We start from the raw sequence: 17,305 nt of genomic DNA on the forward strand, positions 1-17,305 counted from the left end.
CTTCTCCACTGATGTTGACACTATCTCAGGCTGTAGGCCTTAGACATCCCTCTTATAAGTACTGGGGTCTATAATTCCTTTAACTGTCACTCATTCATACGTAATCTTAGGCAAGTCCTTTCTCCTCTCTTGGCCCAGTTATTTCATGTGCAAAAGGAGGCAGACTAGTTCAGGTATGGTAAGTAGGTTTTATCTCACATGCAGTTGTCAGTGTTTGAATAGTGACTGGCTAGAGTATTATATAGAGTTTTTGAAACCGAATCCAGGCTGAGCAGAAGAGAGTTTCACGATGATTTAGTGACGCCATGGGTACATGAGATAAGTGATTGGCAGTCCATGTGTCAGTATTGTTTTACACCTGAACTGGATGATATACTCTACAACCATTTCCTTTTGAGTAGTCCTAAAGAATTACAGCCTTAACAAGCACATCACTTGTGGTGTCGTGCTTTTCTCTTAATTACAAGATGTAGTTATGCCTTTGCATAGGCAAATTACCCAGTAAAAAGACTTACTCTGCCAGAAGTGTTTTCATTTCTGTGTGAGTAGATGAAATCAGCATTAAAGAGGACACTTCCGTAAAGGAAGGAGGCAGAAAAGCCCAGATTTTGGAGTCAGCATGCTTAGCCACTTAGAACCTGGGTGATTCCAAGTGAATCACACAACCTGTCTAAACCTTAGCTGCTGCTTCTTCAAAACGGGGTAATAATATTTATAATCAGAGGATAGTAATTAGGATTTATTTATTTATTTATTTATTTATTTATTTATTTATTTATTTAGTGAGGAAGATCAGCCCTGAGCTAACATCCATGCCAATCCTCCTCTTTTTGCTGAGGAAGACTGGCCCTGAGCTAACATCTATTGCCAATCCTCCTTCTCTTTTTCCTTTTCTAGGATTTAGACAATTATAAAATATATAGTACCTAGCACAGTAAAGTACTCTGTGTGAGGGAGACCCTCAAGATTAATTCCCTCTCTCATCTTCAAAGTGAATGCAGGGAGTTCTGGACTGTAAATGCCTTAGGGTAGAGACTGTGTCCTATTTGTCTCTTTATATCTAGTTCTTGACACAAAATAAATGTTTAAGAAATATTTACTGGCTTGAATTGAATTGAATTCAATAGAAATGAAATTAGACGATCTTTTAGATTCCTCTCAGTACCAAGCACAGAACCTGGCATGTGGGCTGTGCTCATGAAGGCTTGTAGAATATAGTTCTATGGTGGCCTGATGCCAGGATTGGACTTAATGGAAAGTGTATAATTCTCAGTGGGGTACTAGAGGAAGGGCCAGACATCCACTCCCTGCTGGGACTGTCTCATGAGAAAAGCTGCCACCCGTAGCACTTCCTGCTCCATACCCTCTTTCTCAGAGGGAAGAAAGTGGCTCTGATAAATCCAGTATGCTCCTCTGCATTTATACAGAAAGAAAGATTCTAATTGTCTGCTGTGGACCCAGGGGACACTCAGAAATCACATCCTCTCCTGTCTGGGCCCAGCCTGTGTTGTCCCCGCTGGGCAGCATGAAAACCACTGCTCTCCATTCCCATCCTGTTAGTTTCCCTTTGAAGTCCCCTTCCTGTCCCAGCGATGCTGAATGGACCACAACAATTTCAGACATCTGAGCCATTATCTCATTGTTTTAAACGACATATTTTTGCCACCGGCCCTATAACTTCTCTCCTTTAGGTGAGTCCTGAAGAATTTCATGGCCTTAATGAGTACATCAATTATTGTTCAAGGAAGAGCCATGTCTCCTTAAAGGTTATTTGAAGGTTGATTGCTATCTCAGTGCTTATCTCCAGCAAATCTATCTCAGCCTTCTGAATGCATTTGACCTTTTTATAGGTACAGGGGAAAAATAACAGAACAAAAGTTAATTTAGACCTCTATAATACAACATTTTTTTCCTGAAAGAAATGAAAGGGCATTGAAATCGATACCTGCACAATAACACGCTGATGTATGTTGGGACCCAATTTTCTCATTTTGCTAACTGGAGATTGGGAATTCTGAATAGTTTTCAATCCTGCATTCTTCGGGCACTGTGAAGTCTGCCGTATTGTGTCCACACAATGCCGCTGCACACTCATTACGGGAGTACCAGTGGTCCTGAAAAGGTCAGTAAGTTAGAAATGTCAGTGTTCAAAGGAGCCGCACAGACCTGTGTGTGCACAGATCCAATTAGCCTGGCCAGGCACCACCGAGGTAACCCAGGATCCTAATGAGCAAGTAGAGGAAAGGGGGAGGCGCCTTTTTTTCCTTTCTTTCTTCTTTTTATTCAAAAGAAATGGAGATTGCTTTTCAACCACCCTACAAGGGGTTGTTTAAACTTAACCAAACACCACTTAGACTCCAGATGGGCTGGGAGGGGACCCCCAGCTTCTGCAAAGGCTGAGCCTGCCTAGAACAGCCAAATGTTGAAGGGAGAGTAATGAAACAGGCGGGAGCAGTACTTCAGACTTCAGGCTGGTGGAACGGGTCCCCCTACATAAGACTTACTCAGGTTGGCAGCTGACCAAGAGGAAAATAGCCTTTTTATTCAGTTCATTTCTGAAAAATTTTTAGGCCCCTACTATATGCCAGGTCTTGTGATTAAAAACTGGCCTTTGTCATTTTTGACAAACCTAAACCACTTGTACAAACATGTGTTAAGAGTGCATAAAAATCCAGATGCATATATTGGTGATGTTTCCTGAATTCACCTGTGCCAGAGCTTCTCTATTTCTAATCCATCACATTTTTGGAAAAATTTTGATTCTAATCCAACACATTTTGGAAAAGTCCACTAATCATGATCTTGGATGCTGCAGCAATGTCAAATTGCTATTAAAGTTTCTAAATGCTTTCTCTCAATTTCTGTATTTATCTCCTGTGGACAAACAGTTCACACACTGGCTGTCTGTGGACAAGGCTCTGAGTAGCCATGCTCTGGCTGCCTCTCATTTGCTTGTTCTTACCTGCCATTCCTCACCTTTACTGTCCCCACTATTCTAGACTGACTATCATACTGGACTCTCTTTTTGGTTCAATCACTGCATAATTCTTTAAAATACTTTTTGATATTTCTCTTGTGGCACCACAGCCCCCTCCCATAGTTAGAACACTCTCCCAGCAGCCCCTGTCTGGAGTTCAGTGGACTAACTAGCCCAAAATAACAAACAAAACCCTGGGTGTTTTTGTTACCAGTGATCCAGGGACCATACTTTGAGAACAAATGAAGGATTTTACAGGGAACCATATGGTTGGATTTCTAAGCTCTGCAGACAGTGATGACCCGCTTGGTTCTAGGCCCCAGACACTACCAGCAGCTCATCCCTTCAACTGAGGCCACTTAGCCCCCCTTGCAGCCTGCCAGATCCCAGGGTCATCCTGGCTTTGTGGTCAGGTAGGGGCAGGGACAATAGATATAAGAAGTGTTGGATTAGTAAATTAGCTTTTTATCCACGGTGGGTGGCGTTTGGTGTCTGCTTTTGTTCTGATCTTTCTGCCTAATTTTCTGCATCCAGACCTTTGTCTCAGGCCCCATGACTGTTTCTTATCCTAATACTCATTTCTGCAGTAATGGGTCTTGCCCTCATTCAGCACATTAAGATGATCATACACCATGATAAAGTGAGATTTATCTCTGGGATGCAAGGATGGTTCAACACATGCAAATCAATAAACATGATATATCCCATTAATAGAAAGAAGGATAAAAATCACATGATCCTCTTAATAGATGCAGAAAAAGTATTGAAGAAAATTCAACATCCTTTCACGATAAAAGCCTAAAAAAATTGGGTATAAAAGGAACATACCTCAACGTAATAAAGGCCATGATCCTCTTAATAGATGCAGAAAAAGTACTGAAGAAAATTCAACATCCTTTCACGATAAAAGCCTAAAAAAATTGGGTATAAAAGGAACATACCTCAACGTAATAAAGGCCACGATCCTCTTAATAGATGCAGAAAAAGTACTGAAGAAAATTCAACATCCTTTCACGATAAAAGCCTAAAAAAATTGGGTATAAAAGGAACATACCTCAACGTAATAAAGGCCATATACGACAAACCCACAGCTAACATCATACTCAACAGTGAAAGGTTGAAAGCTCTTTCTCTAAGATCAGGAACAAGACAAGGGTGCCCACTCTCACCATGTCTATTCAATATAGTACTGGAAGTCCTAGCAGAGAAATTAGTCAAGAAAAAGACATAAAAGGCATCTAAATTGGAAAGGAAGAAGTAAAACTGACTCTGGAGATAACATGATCTGATACATAGAAAGTCCTAAAGTCTCCAGCAAAAAAACTGTTAGAACTAATTCAGTAAAGTTGCAGGATACAAAATCAACGTACAAGAGTCCATTGCATTTTTATACACTATCAATGAACTATCTTAAAGAGAAATAAAGAAAACAATCCCATTTACAATAGCATCAAAACCAATAAAATACTTAGGAATAAATTTAACTAAGGAGATGAAAGACCTGTACACTGAAAACATTTAATTTAAGAAGAAACAAATAAATTAAAAGATATCCTGTTCATCGATTGGAAGAACTAATATTGTTAAAGTGTCCATACTATTCAAAGCCGTCCATAGAGTCAATGCAATCTGTATCAAAATTACAACGACATTTTTCATAGAAAAAACAATCCAAAAATTTGTATGGAACCACAAAAGACCCTGAAGAGCCAAAGCAATCTTGAGAAAGAAGAACAAAACCGGAGGCATCACACTTCCTGATTTCAAACTATACTACAAAGATATATCAATAAAAATAGTATGGTACTGGCATAAAAATAGACACATAGACCAATGGAACAGAATCAAAAACCAAGAAATAAATCTGTGCATATATGGTCAACTAATATTTGACAAGGGAGACAGAAATACTCATGTGGAAAAGATAGTCTCTTCAATAAATGGTGTTGGGAAAACTAGATATTCATGTGCAAAAGAATGAAATTGAACCCCTATCTTACACCACTCACGGAAATTAACTTGAAATGGATTAAGGGCTTAAATGTAAGATCTGAAACGGTAAAACTCATAGAAGAAAACATAGGGAAAAAGCTTCTTGACATCGGTCTTAGCAATGATTTTTATCACACCGAAAGCATAAGCAACAAAAGTAAAAATAAACAAATGAGACTACATCAAATTAAAAAGCTTTTGCACAGCAAAAGAAATGATCAACAAAATGAAAAGGCAACCTACAGAATGGGAGAAAATATTTGCAAACCATATATGCAATAAGGGTTATATTCAAAACATATAAGGAACTCATACAACCTAATAGCAAAAAAACAGAACAAAAAAAACCCCAAACAAATAATGTGATTTAAAAATGGGCAAAGGACCTGAACAGCCATTTTTCCAAAGAAGACATCCAAATGGCCAACAGGTACATGAAAATTTGCTCAACATCACTTATCATCAGGGAAATGCAAATCAAAACCACAATGAGATATCACCTCATTCTTGTCAGAATGACTATTATCAAAAAGATAAGAGATAATAAGAGCTGGCAAGGATGTGAAGAAAAGGGAACTCTTGTGCACTGTCGGTGAGAATGTAAATTGGTACAGTCACTATAGGAGTTCCTCAAAAAACTAAAAATAGAGCTACCACATGATCCAGCAATTCCACTTCTGGCTATGCGCCTGAAAGAAATGAAATCACTATCTCAAAAACCTCTCTGCATCCCCATGTTCATTGCAGCAGTATTTACAATGGTCAAGTTGTGGAAACAATCTAAGTGTCCATTGATGGATGAATGGTTAAATAAAATGTTATATATATATAAATTTGTGAAAATGGATGAAACTTCAGGGCATTATGCTTGGTGAAATAAATCAGACAGAGAAAGACAAATAGTGTATGATTTCATATGTAGAATCTAAAATACCAAACTCATAGAAACAGAGAGTAGATTAGTGGTTGCCAGGGGCTAGGTGTGGGGGAAATGGGTGGTGGGGGTCAAAGGTGAAATAACAAAGAGAAATGATTATCCTTGGTATTAAGATGTTTTGCTAATTTCTCCAAAACTTCTTAAAAAATATATGAGCTAATAATAAGAATAAAAAGAATGTTTACTTCTTTGGGAAGGATTTTAAAATACAGTGTTTCCAGAGACATCTAATATAATGACTAATGAAGCAAAATCAGTACTCCCCTTCCCTGCCATCCCCATGAAGGAAGTGAGCACTGAGATGGGTAAATTACTAATTTCTTATTCCATCTCATGGCTGTGCTGGGGTGGTTGTAATTGTACTGCTTCAGGACAGAGTACATCACACTTGTCTATAGGAGATATACACATATGCCCCACAAGTGCAGAGAAAGCCTAACACTGTTGCACACCTTTAGCCTGTGGGTTTACATCTCCAGCCCCTGAACCAATGAAAACCAGTGTCATCCCAGCTAAGGCTAGACGAGCGCTCATCTTCCTCTCAAACCCCCTTGTGAGGCCTAGTGTGATCAACAGAGCTGCTGCTCTGGCCTCTAATGTGTATGGCATTTTCATGCTAATACTAACAATATGCTAGGGGCTTTATTGCCATGATTACCTCACTTAATCTTCACTTCCTCCTTATAAAGTAGGTGCCACCATCCATATCTGATGGAAAACTAGGCCCCAAAGCAGTTCAATAATTTTCCTAAGGACATGGAGCCAAGAAGCGGCAGAATCAAGACCGGAACCCAGGTCTACCTGGTTCCCAAAATTTCACTACACGCTGTTGACTCCCAGCAAAGGCTGGCATCCTGCTCCATATCTGTTACATATAGATCCTATTCTCTGTGGCCTGCTATCCCCAGGGCCTGCTGCCTGCTCTCAGTACCCTCGGCTTCTGGTGTGGGTCTAGCTTTAACCAGGAAGACCTTCTTGGGTCCAAGATATAGCCCTCACCTGATGATAAGTCCTGTTACTGCCCAGAGATTCTATCTGTGGAAGTCCTGCTGGGCCTAGCCTTTTGGATAGAAGGGTTGCTGCAGAACAGATCAATGTTTGCTCTGCTCTCAGACCTCATAATTCACATAGTTAGTTTAGCTTGGTCACAGAGATAGTCATTGCAAAACTTCATGTGATCTTGGGCCATTTCCAGGTAACATCAGGCCCCAATTTATCCCCCAATTTCATGGATGATATTTATAACTCAACTCTCAGCCAGTTAGCACATTAGATTTCCCTGGACACAGACACATATGCAAAATGAGCTCATGATGACCCAATCACAGAATGGGAAGCCATAGAGATTCTGCTGACACCTTTGGGTGAAAGTCTCTTGCTTTTTCCTACTAGACTAGAATTTGGGAGAATGTAAATTCTGCCATCTTGAGGCTACATGTGGCTAGAAATGGAGTTAACACTGAGCAAATTGAGTTGAGTTAAGAGAAGCAGAAAAACAGACTGGGTCCTCTGAGCCCTATATCAAGATACACAGAAAGGCAGATTTATTTCTGGATTATCGATGTACATGAACCAATGAACTGCCTATTTTTGCTAAAACTAATTTAGGTTGTGATTAAAGACACTTACTTATATAATTCCTGTCCCTTAATTTTACCTTTCATGCCTTGAATTCCAGTTCCTTTAGGCCTGGGGCCTGTATTCAGTCAGATGGACAAGGTCTTGCCAACTCCTTCCTGACCTGACTTCCCTCATGCTGATCAGCTATGGTGCTTTTGGGTGCCACACCTCCAACTCCCCTTCTGAGAGCTCAGCCCACCTATCTGGATGTTCCAAAATGAGACCCTTGACCCCTTCCCATTAACCTCCTCATCTGAGTCCTGGGATGTGGCATTCTATATAGATTTCCCAGGACAAACATCCTAGGAACATACCATTCAGTTTGTCTCTTGGGGACCGTAAGAACAAACATGTTTCTCCCTGCCTTTATATGTTTCTCAGATTCTGGAATTTGTTTACTTAGATTTAACATATCTTGTGAGTAATACTCAATACTGTTGTTTTTCATTGCTGACATGAGAGATGGAGGTTGGGGGATGGAGGTGGGAATGTAAATTGATACAACCTTTATGGAAATGAGTTGTCAGTAAGACTCAATAATTCCTTACATATATTAACGCTCTTTGGCCCAGTAATTCCGCTTTTAAAATATCCAGTATAAAAAACTTATCAAAAGAAGTTTTCTGCAAAAGAAGAGAGTGCTACCTTTATCACAAATAATTTTATGATAGAGTTATTTATAAGAGAAAAACATCTGGAAATAACACAAATGCACAACAGTAGGACATGCATTTTTCTAAACCAGGCTACATATAAAAGATGGAAGATACTAGAGCTTTCAAAAATAAGTATGCCTTTAAAATGCTCATAAAATGCTCATGGATCTAGTAATTCCATCCCTAGTAATCTAAGACAATAACCTAAAATGTAGACCAAAATATATACACAAAGGTTGATAAATTGTTCTTAAGATCAAGAAACTAGAACCAAGTTAAATATCCAACATCGTTGACATGGGAAAGATTAAGATTAGTTGTTGTAAGCTTAAGTGAAAAATCAGGATAAAATTCTATATTCTATATGATCTCAACTATGTAAAACAAAATTACACATGCATAGAAAAAAGGCAAAGAAGTAAATGTGTTAAAATATTAAACAGTGATTGCCTCTGGGAGATAACTAATATTTTCATCTTCATAACTTCTCTGTGTTTTTCAAAATTTGCACCATGGGCATGTGCAATTTTTTAATAGAGAAAGTTATTATAAAAAGATGGTAAGTATGTAAACTACATAGCAACATGAAGATTGTTTATGAAATAACATTAAGTGAAAAAAGATGTATAGAAAAACTTACTGTGATTGCAATTATGTAAATATGTTTCTGCATATAGACAAGAACTAAAAGGGAAAAATGTATAAATAGAATTAGGTTTTGTATTGTGCTAAGGCTATGGGACTAGGAGTAATTTATTTTTCTTCTCTAAAGATCTCTTAACGTTGTTTAAATGATATGTATGCAGTTTTTGAACCAACTTTTCTTTGCACATCCACTGTGCTGCTAGCTTTCTGGCTATGAGGCCAGGAGTCCTCTGGCTTGGCTGCACTCTTGGTCCTGGCCACTCTGAACTGGCTTCACAGGCTGCGCTGGCTCTAAAAATGGCCATGAGGCAGGTAACAATGGCTAGTTTGGCCTCTCTTGCGCCTTTAGTCTGCAGAAGGGCCGAGTTTACAGGGTTTATGGGGCACTTTAATTGGAGACAAAGCCCAAAGTTGTTATGTAGTGGTCAGCAGGCTCAGTCTATCACAATTTAACATAGTATTGTTTTAACAAGGGTAAGAGAGGATAAGAAACTTTGTGAATATTTGCACTCAGGAACAAATCTAGCTGGGATTTTTTTCAGAGGCGTCTATGATATCTTAGGAAATCAACTGTCTCTTCAGGACACAACTTAGTTAGTAGAAAAGCCCCAGTGATCATGATATCTCTGCCATTCTAGGCTTTCCTTATTGATACCCAGCAGAGTGGGTCAGCTTGAATTCTGTCCGGGAAAGAAGACTCCGTGGGCCAATATCACAAATGAAGTGATATTTATATGTAACAGTGGAAAAGGCAGAGGATTTAGAATAAGACAGATCTAGATTTGAATCCCGACTCCATCACTTATTAACTATGTTCATGTGGGCAATTCTCCTAATCGTGCAGCACTTTGGTTTCTCATCTGTAAATCAAGAAAGATGATTCTGTCTTATGGGACAGCGAGTAGAATTATGTGAAAAATATATGGAAAGTGCCTAACACAGCTCTGGCCCTGAGTGCCAGTATTTGGATACTTCCTATATGCTATCCTTTTAGTCTAGAACATCAAAAAGTCTAGACCATTTGACAAGGGTGCCAAGATAAATCAATGGGAAAGAGCAATCTTTTCAACAAATGGTGCTAGGAAAACTGGACAGCCAAGTGCAAAAGAGGTAAGTAGGACTCCTACCTCACATCACATTAAAAAAATTAACTCATGGGAGCACATCTTTGTGACCTTGGGTTAGGCAACGTTTTCTTAGATATGATACCAAAAGTATAAGCAACGAAAGGAAAATAGATAAATTAAACTTCATCAAAATTAAAAACTTTTTTGCTTCAAAGGACATCAAGTAAGTGAAAAGACAACCCACAGAACAGGGAAAATATTTGCAAATCATATATCTGATAAAAGATTTTGTAACCAGAATATATATTTAAAAACTCTTATAACTCAACAATAAAAAGACAAATATAGCAATTAAAAATGGGTAAGGGAAAATAATTTGACTAACCATTTTTCCAAAGAAGATATACAAATGGCCAATAAGCATATGAAAATATGTTCAATATTATTAGTCATTAGGAAAATGCAAATAAAAACTACTATGACATACGACTTTTACATCCACTAGTCTGGCTATAATCAAAAGTCAGACAATAACAAGTGTTAGAGAGGATGTGGGGAAATTGGAAGCCCCCTACATTGCTGATGAGAATGTAAAATGTTACAGCTACTTTGGAAAACAGTTTGGTAGTTTCTCAAACTGTTTATCTTAACATTACATTACCATATGACCCAGCAATTCTGTTCCTAGGTTTATATCCAAGAGAATTAAAAACATACATCCACATAAAAAACTTGAACACAAATGTCCATAGCAGCATTATTTACAATAGCCAAAAAATGTAAACAACCAAAAATGTCCATCAATAGACAAATGGATAAACAAATTGTGATATATCCATACAATAGAATATTATTTGGCAATAAAAAGGAATGGAGTACTGATACTTGCCACAGTATGGATGAACCTTGAAAACATTATGCTAAGTGAAAAAAGCCAGTCATGAAAGACCATATATTATATAATTCTCTTTATATGAAATGTCCAGAATAGGCAAATCCATAGGGACAGAAAGTAGATTAGTGGTTGCCAGGGCCTGGGGAAAGGCAGAAATGGGGAGTGACTGCTAATGGGTTTAGAGTTTCTTTTTGGGGAGATGATAATATTCCAGAATTAGTGGTGATGGTTGCACAACTCTGTGAATGTACTGAAAACCACTAAATGGTGCACTTTAAAGGATGAATTTTTATGACGTGAATTATATCTCAATAAAGCTGTTATTTAAAAAAAGCTATGACCAGCACTTTTAACCTGGTGGGAATATAAAAATCTTTCTAGAAGTGTGATTAAGTATATTAATCATCACCAAATATTCTAGTTCTCCTCAAGGCCTTGCCCTTCCCTGTGGGAAGATTCTACATCTCTACTCTGTTGAATTTAGGAGTGGCCATCTGACTTGTTTTGACGAAGGAAATTTGGGCAGAAGTGACCCCTTCTAAAATTAAGAGCAGGGACATGGCTCACCACCTCTCCTTTTTCCCTTTGCCATGACGATCCATATGGCAGGTGCTATCAATACCTTCCCGCAATCTCACATATTCTCTTGGCACTTATTATTTCTGCACATGTTGAATGACTTCCAATTGTCAACACCTGCAAATCTCTCCTGAGGGCTTTCTCTGGCCACTGGAATCTGCTATGTCCATACACTGGGCAGACAGGAAATGTCAGGGAATTAACACCCCCACCCTCACTCCCACGCCTCTCAGAGGGATAACTCTGAGGCTTACTTCCCACGCTGACTCCCAGGGTTCCCAAGTAGGATTAAGTCCCAGTTGCCCTCAGTGGTAGCTTGCTTGATAACGAACCTTTCTTAGCTTTTCCCCCTTTCCTGTATCACTTCCCCTACCCCCCTACCAAAGTCTCTGGAATCACCTCCCAAATAAACCACTTTATTATAAACCACCATCCATAGTTGGACTTATGGGTCAAATGACTAAATAAATCCATGCTTCAATAAGCCCATTCATTCCTATCAAATAGTAATATTGGATAATATATGAAAAAAGAAATGAAAATATATAATGGGCTCCATTGTGAGAGAAATATCTCCACGAAGCTGAAATGTACAGAAATGCAAAAGGGTAAGTGCTCCTGAGGCTGCTTGCTTGCTGAGATCTGGTATAGAAGCAGGGAGTAGCAACTGAAAGTCTGCTTCCTATGGGATAATAGAGATTAAAAGTGCTCTATAGGAGATGAGGATCAGAGACAAGATCTTCTGTTTGGAGCAAGGACTTAGAGTGGGGATGTCATGAAACTATGGATGTCATGAAAGGAGTCTAGAAAAAAAGGCTGCTGCAGAACTTTCTGGGCTCCTGTGAGTTGTAGGCCTAGAGAGGTGAGGAATATAGAAGCAGGAATCAGAAGCAATGCCAAGCTATCCTGCTGACTTTTTATCACTGGATCTGTCATATCCCCAATATTTATCAGGTCTTCAACTGAAGATGTGGGTAGAGTCAACTGCAAACACCACTGTACAGGGAGATGTGAGCACAGTGGGAGTTTGGGGGCACCAGGGATGGGGAGAGAGAATCAGAAAACTTCCTTCTCAAAGTGATCTTACAAATTAAAATTTCAAAGTGCATGAAGAAATTGAACGCTAAAAATGATACTAAACAAAACTAACAATTATAACTTGAATTCACTCCAGATGAAACTTATTTTATAGAACAGTTAAAGATTTTAAAATAAGCATATTGAGGATGTTCAAAGAAACAAATGAAGACATTAAAACAGAATAAGAAATTATGAAACAGAATAGGCAGAAATAAAACAAGAACAGGTGGAGAAGAACAAAATTAGAAATCTTGGAAATTAAAAATATATAGTCATTGAAATATTGAAAAAGACGGAAAAAAATATCTAGACTAGACATGGTCAAAAAGTAAATTTATGAATGCAAGCTACTTGTGGGGAACTCAGAATCAGTGCAGTAAGATAAAATAATAAAAATTATGAAAAATCAGTTAAGAACCATAAAAGGACATTTGAGAGAATCCAACATTCGTCTAACAGAAATTCTTAAAGAAGAGAATCAAAGGAATGGAGGAAAAGCAATATATGAAAAGATAATTTGCCAATAATTTCTCAGAATTAAAGAAAGACCTAGATTCTCAGGTGGAAAGTATACTCAGAGTACCAAGAAGGGTAAATAGAAATAAAGTCACACCTAGACACATCAAAGTGAAAAAGCAGAACAATGAGATTAAAAACAATCCTGAAACTTACCCAAGAAAAGATAAGTTACAAAAAACGATTAAATAATGGCAGACTCTCATCAGCAACTATGGATGTCAGAAAACAATCAAAAAAATTCTAAAAGTACAAAGGAGAGTCTTCCTCAAACTAGAATTTATACCTACCCAAGCTCTCATTCCAGAGAGAAGTCAAAATAAGGACATATATAGATTAAGAGGGTTGCCCATGAACTCTCATTAAAATAGCTATTAAAGGATTCACTTTAGTAAGGTAACATATAAAAATCTTGGGATACAATAAATAGGAGGACACAAAAACTGAAAAGCTGTGTAGGAAAAGTCAGTTAGCCCTTAATCATCAACATTATCATCCTCATCATCCTCATCATTCTCATCAACATCATCATCGTTGTTTTTCTTTTTTGCAAAAGTTTAACTTAAAAGTCTAATAACTAGGTGTTGACAGGGCAGTGTTCAATAGGCAGTTAAAGCTTGTTAAGGCTCTTTTTGTGGCTGAAATTATAATAGAAATTTTGAATAACTGTAGACTTTGTAAGAAAACGTATGGTCGAGTATATATCCAAAGGGTTACCAGTTAAGGTTAGAAATAAAATCAATAGCATCCAAACCTGCAGATGGGTAAAAAAGCAGGTAATACATAAAATACAATCCCAAAAAAGGCAGGGCAAAAGGAAAAAAAAAAAGGAAAATGAATGGTAAACAGAAAGCACAAATATGGTGGTAGAACTATGTCCAAATAAATCAGTACTCATAATAAATATGAATAGGTTAAATTCACCTGCCACGATACAGAGATTATTAGATTTTATTAAAAAAAAAGATAACTGTGCTTTCAAAAGATGACCATAAATGGGAAAGGAGAAGGATACCTCCCTACCAATTATGAAGACAATATTAAAATTAAGACCTATTAGAAATAAGACAGAGTGGAGTTACTGCAGAGTAAGATGGTAGACCAGCGGAACAGTACAGAGACCTCAGAAAAAGATTATAGGAAAACTGATATAAGACAGATGTGTAATTGCTAATAAGTGAGACAAAGGATGGACTAGTTGTTGTATGGTGTTAATGTATGAGATAATGGGTTACCCATGTGTAAACAAAAAAAAATTAAATCCCTAACTCATCATAAACGGAGATCAGTCCTAAATGAGATAAAGACCCAAGTGTGACATAAAACTTGACAATTTTTAGAATACAGGAGAATATAATATCCAGGTAGGGAAGGGTTTCTTAAATAAATCACAAAAGCAAAGTTCATAAAGCAAGAAGATTAACAAATTCAACTACAATAAAATAAAAATCCTTCCATAAATCGAAATACATCATAAATCAAAAAACACAAGCCATCGTCTGGGAGAAGATATTTGCAATGCATATAAGTGACAAAGTATTGATATTCAGAATAATAAAAAACTACAAATCAATAAAAAGAAACAATCCAATAAAAAAATGGACAAAGGTTATGAAAAGTCACTTCAGAGAAGAAGAAACCAAAGTGGTCAATAAACATATAAAAAGATACTCGATCCCACCAGCAATCAGGGAAACACATATTATAAAAACAATGGGATACCATTTCATGTTTATCATGATAACTGGTAAAAATTTCTAAATCTGACAATTCCAAGTGTTGAGGATTCAGGGAAATGAAAACCCATACTTTGCTGTTGGAAGTGTAAATTTGTTTAACTACTTTAGAAAACAATTAGCCATTATGTAGTAAATTTGAAGATGCATATAATAAGTAATTCGTCTCCTACCTATTTGCCCCAGAGAAATTCTTTTTTTTTTTAATTTTTTGTTTATTGCAGTAACATTGGTTTATAAAGAAATTCTCATACTTATGACAAGGAGACATGCACAAAAATGCTTTTTGCAGGATTGTTTACAATTGCAAAAAAACCTGGAAATAACCTAAATTATGATCAATAAAATGGATAAAGAAATTGACACAATCATATGTGGAATATCATATGGCAGTTAAAATGAATAAACCAGAGCTACATGTATCTACATAAATGAATCTCTACAATATAATAATGAGTAGAAGAAAAGTCACAGAAGGACATTTATAGTGTGACATCATTTATAGGAATTTGTAAAACAATACCAGTTACACCAGTTATATTTTTGGATTCATAGATATGGAAAAATATTGAAATTATTACAGTGCTTACCTATAGGCTGAAGGGAGAGAGATACAGCCAGGTAGGAGTACAGAGAAGTCTCAACTAGATCTATAAATTTTTTTAAATAAGGGACTCTGTGGCATGATATGATAGAGCCAAGGTGTTTGGTGGTGGTGGGGGGAGCAGTAAACAACTATTCATTATATCTCTACTCTTTTCTGTATATTCAAAATTATTCACAATAAATAAATTAAGAGTTTAAAGAAGATAACACAGATTTCTAAGGCTTCTGAATTCCCAGGTCCTACCTGTGCCCCTGAGAGCTGAGTGGATCAATATCTCATAGTGTATACCTCAAAATATCATATAAGTGCAGCCTACTTGCAGTACATCAGTGTGCCACAACACACTTTTTGGAAAGCTTTGGCTCAGAAGATATTCTTTTCTCATCTAAAAGTAGGGAAAATTATAAACCAGCACTTAACATTTTGCAATTCCACAGTTGTGCAAAAGGAGTGCACTGAGAGCCACAACTACTCTACTTGAATTTGTGCAGTAGCAATTAGGAACAGAAGAAGCTGGCACAAAAGAACTGCAGTTAACAGAGTCTGCAAGTTTCCTTCTAAAGCAACTGAACACAGATCAAGAACTCTCTCCAAATCGTACATCAGCATCATATCAGGGGGTGACCAGATGAGACTGGGATGTGAAAGCAGGCAATCTGGGTCAGCATATGTGGAGTAGAACAGGACACATTCACAAAGGAGAGCAAGTGAACAGGACAGGACAAAGATAATCCTTCACCAACAACACCTTTGTGGGGAGGGATTGGTAGGTCACACGACTGAGCCACTTTACTTATGTTAGCCCATGATTTGGAATTTCTATATATATATATCAATCATATGTATGTTAAACATAGCTCATTCTATGAAATAGATTAAACATTTTCAAATTGTTCATCTTTGTTCTTCTAAAGTCCCAAGTTCCAAGAGCTCTATCAGGTGGAATACAGTAAGGTGACCTGAACTCGGTGGATCCAACTTCCACTTGCAGTCACTGTCTTATACCTCAGTTACGTGGACTGATGACCAATCTTTGTGCTAGAATAGTGCCTGCAGAGGACAATTTCTCAATCTCCTTGTATGTGAGCCACCCGGCCCCCAGATACAGCATGACAGGCTTGGTGGAAGGCAGGGATGACATGGCACAGCCATACTGGTTACTAAATATTGAAATACCTCCTTATTTATTGGTAATTAGCCACTCCTAGAGCCCCCCAACCCTGCCATGTGACCCCTCTGGCACACTAGCCCCTTCCCCAGGATGCCATCTCCTCACAGTCCAGTAACCAAAGTGTTAACACCTAGCACAGCAGGGGGTCACCAGGGCTGTTAAATATTTTGAATATCACCAATGAATGAAGATGAACCTCCACACCCACTCTTGAGTGCTCACTAACCCTGCTGGCATCATCATCCCCATGGATTCCAAGAGAGAGCAGCATCTCTTGTTGGCCAGTTTTGCCTCAAGTTCCCAAACCAAAATAAAATGCCTTTCTGGCAAAACTAAACTGTTCAAGCTGCTTCTAGGCTAGATGCCAGGCCTAGGGGAAAGAAAGGACCTTTCAATCCCAGGGCCACAGCTTTGCTGGGGGACTTGTCCTTCCCCTAGAGGTGAGCGACAAGAGTCATCCTGCCCCTCAGCATGGAAGACCAAATCTGGTCACTTCCCCAGACTGGCCCTTCCTCATGAGCCACCCTCCCTTCATTCCATCCCACTCACCAGGCAGCTTCCCCATTCCCCATGATTTTAAAACTTATTTCTCAAGAGACCAGGACATTTCCATGACACTTGAGTCCACCAAGTGATTTGGGGAGAACTTGGCCCTGGAATATGCAGCAAGATCAGAGCATCAGCCCTGCTATCTGCAGAGTCAAGAGGAGGCAACAGGGGCTGGCCCCGTGGCTTAGCGGTTGAGTGCGTGTGCTCCGCTACTGGCGGCCCGGGTTCGGATCCCCGGGTGCGCACCGACGCACCGCTTCTCTGGCCATGCTGAGGCC

General features: G+C 38.3%; 1 protein-coding gene across 1 annotated transcript in view; it reads right to left on the minus strand.

Annotated features, from left to right (window-relative positions):
* Positions 1-17,305, minus strand: part of BEND5 (BEN domain containing 5) — a 1,066,878-nt gene that overhangs the window by 105,611 nt on the left and 943,962 nt on the right. The window lies entirely within an intron of this gene.

Source organism: Diceros bicornis, chromosome 13 (assembly GCF_020826845.1).
Source record: "Diceros bicornis minor isolate mBicDic1 chromosome 13, mDicBic1.mat.cur, whole genome shotgun sequence".
Taxonomy (NCBI): Eukaryota; Metazoa; Chordata; class Mammalia; order Perissodactyla; family Rhinocerotidae; genus Diceros; species Diceros bicornis.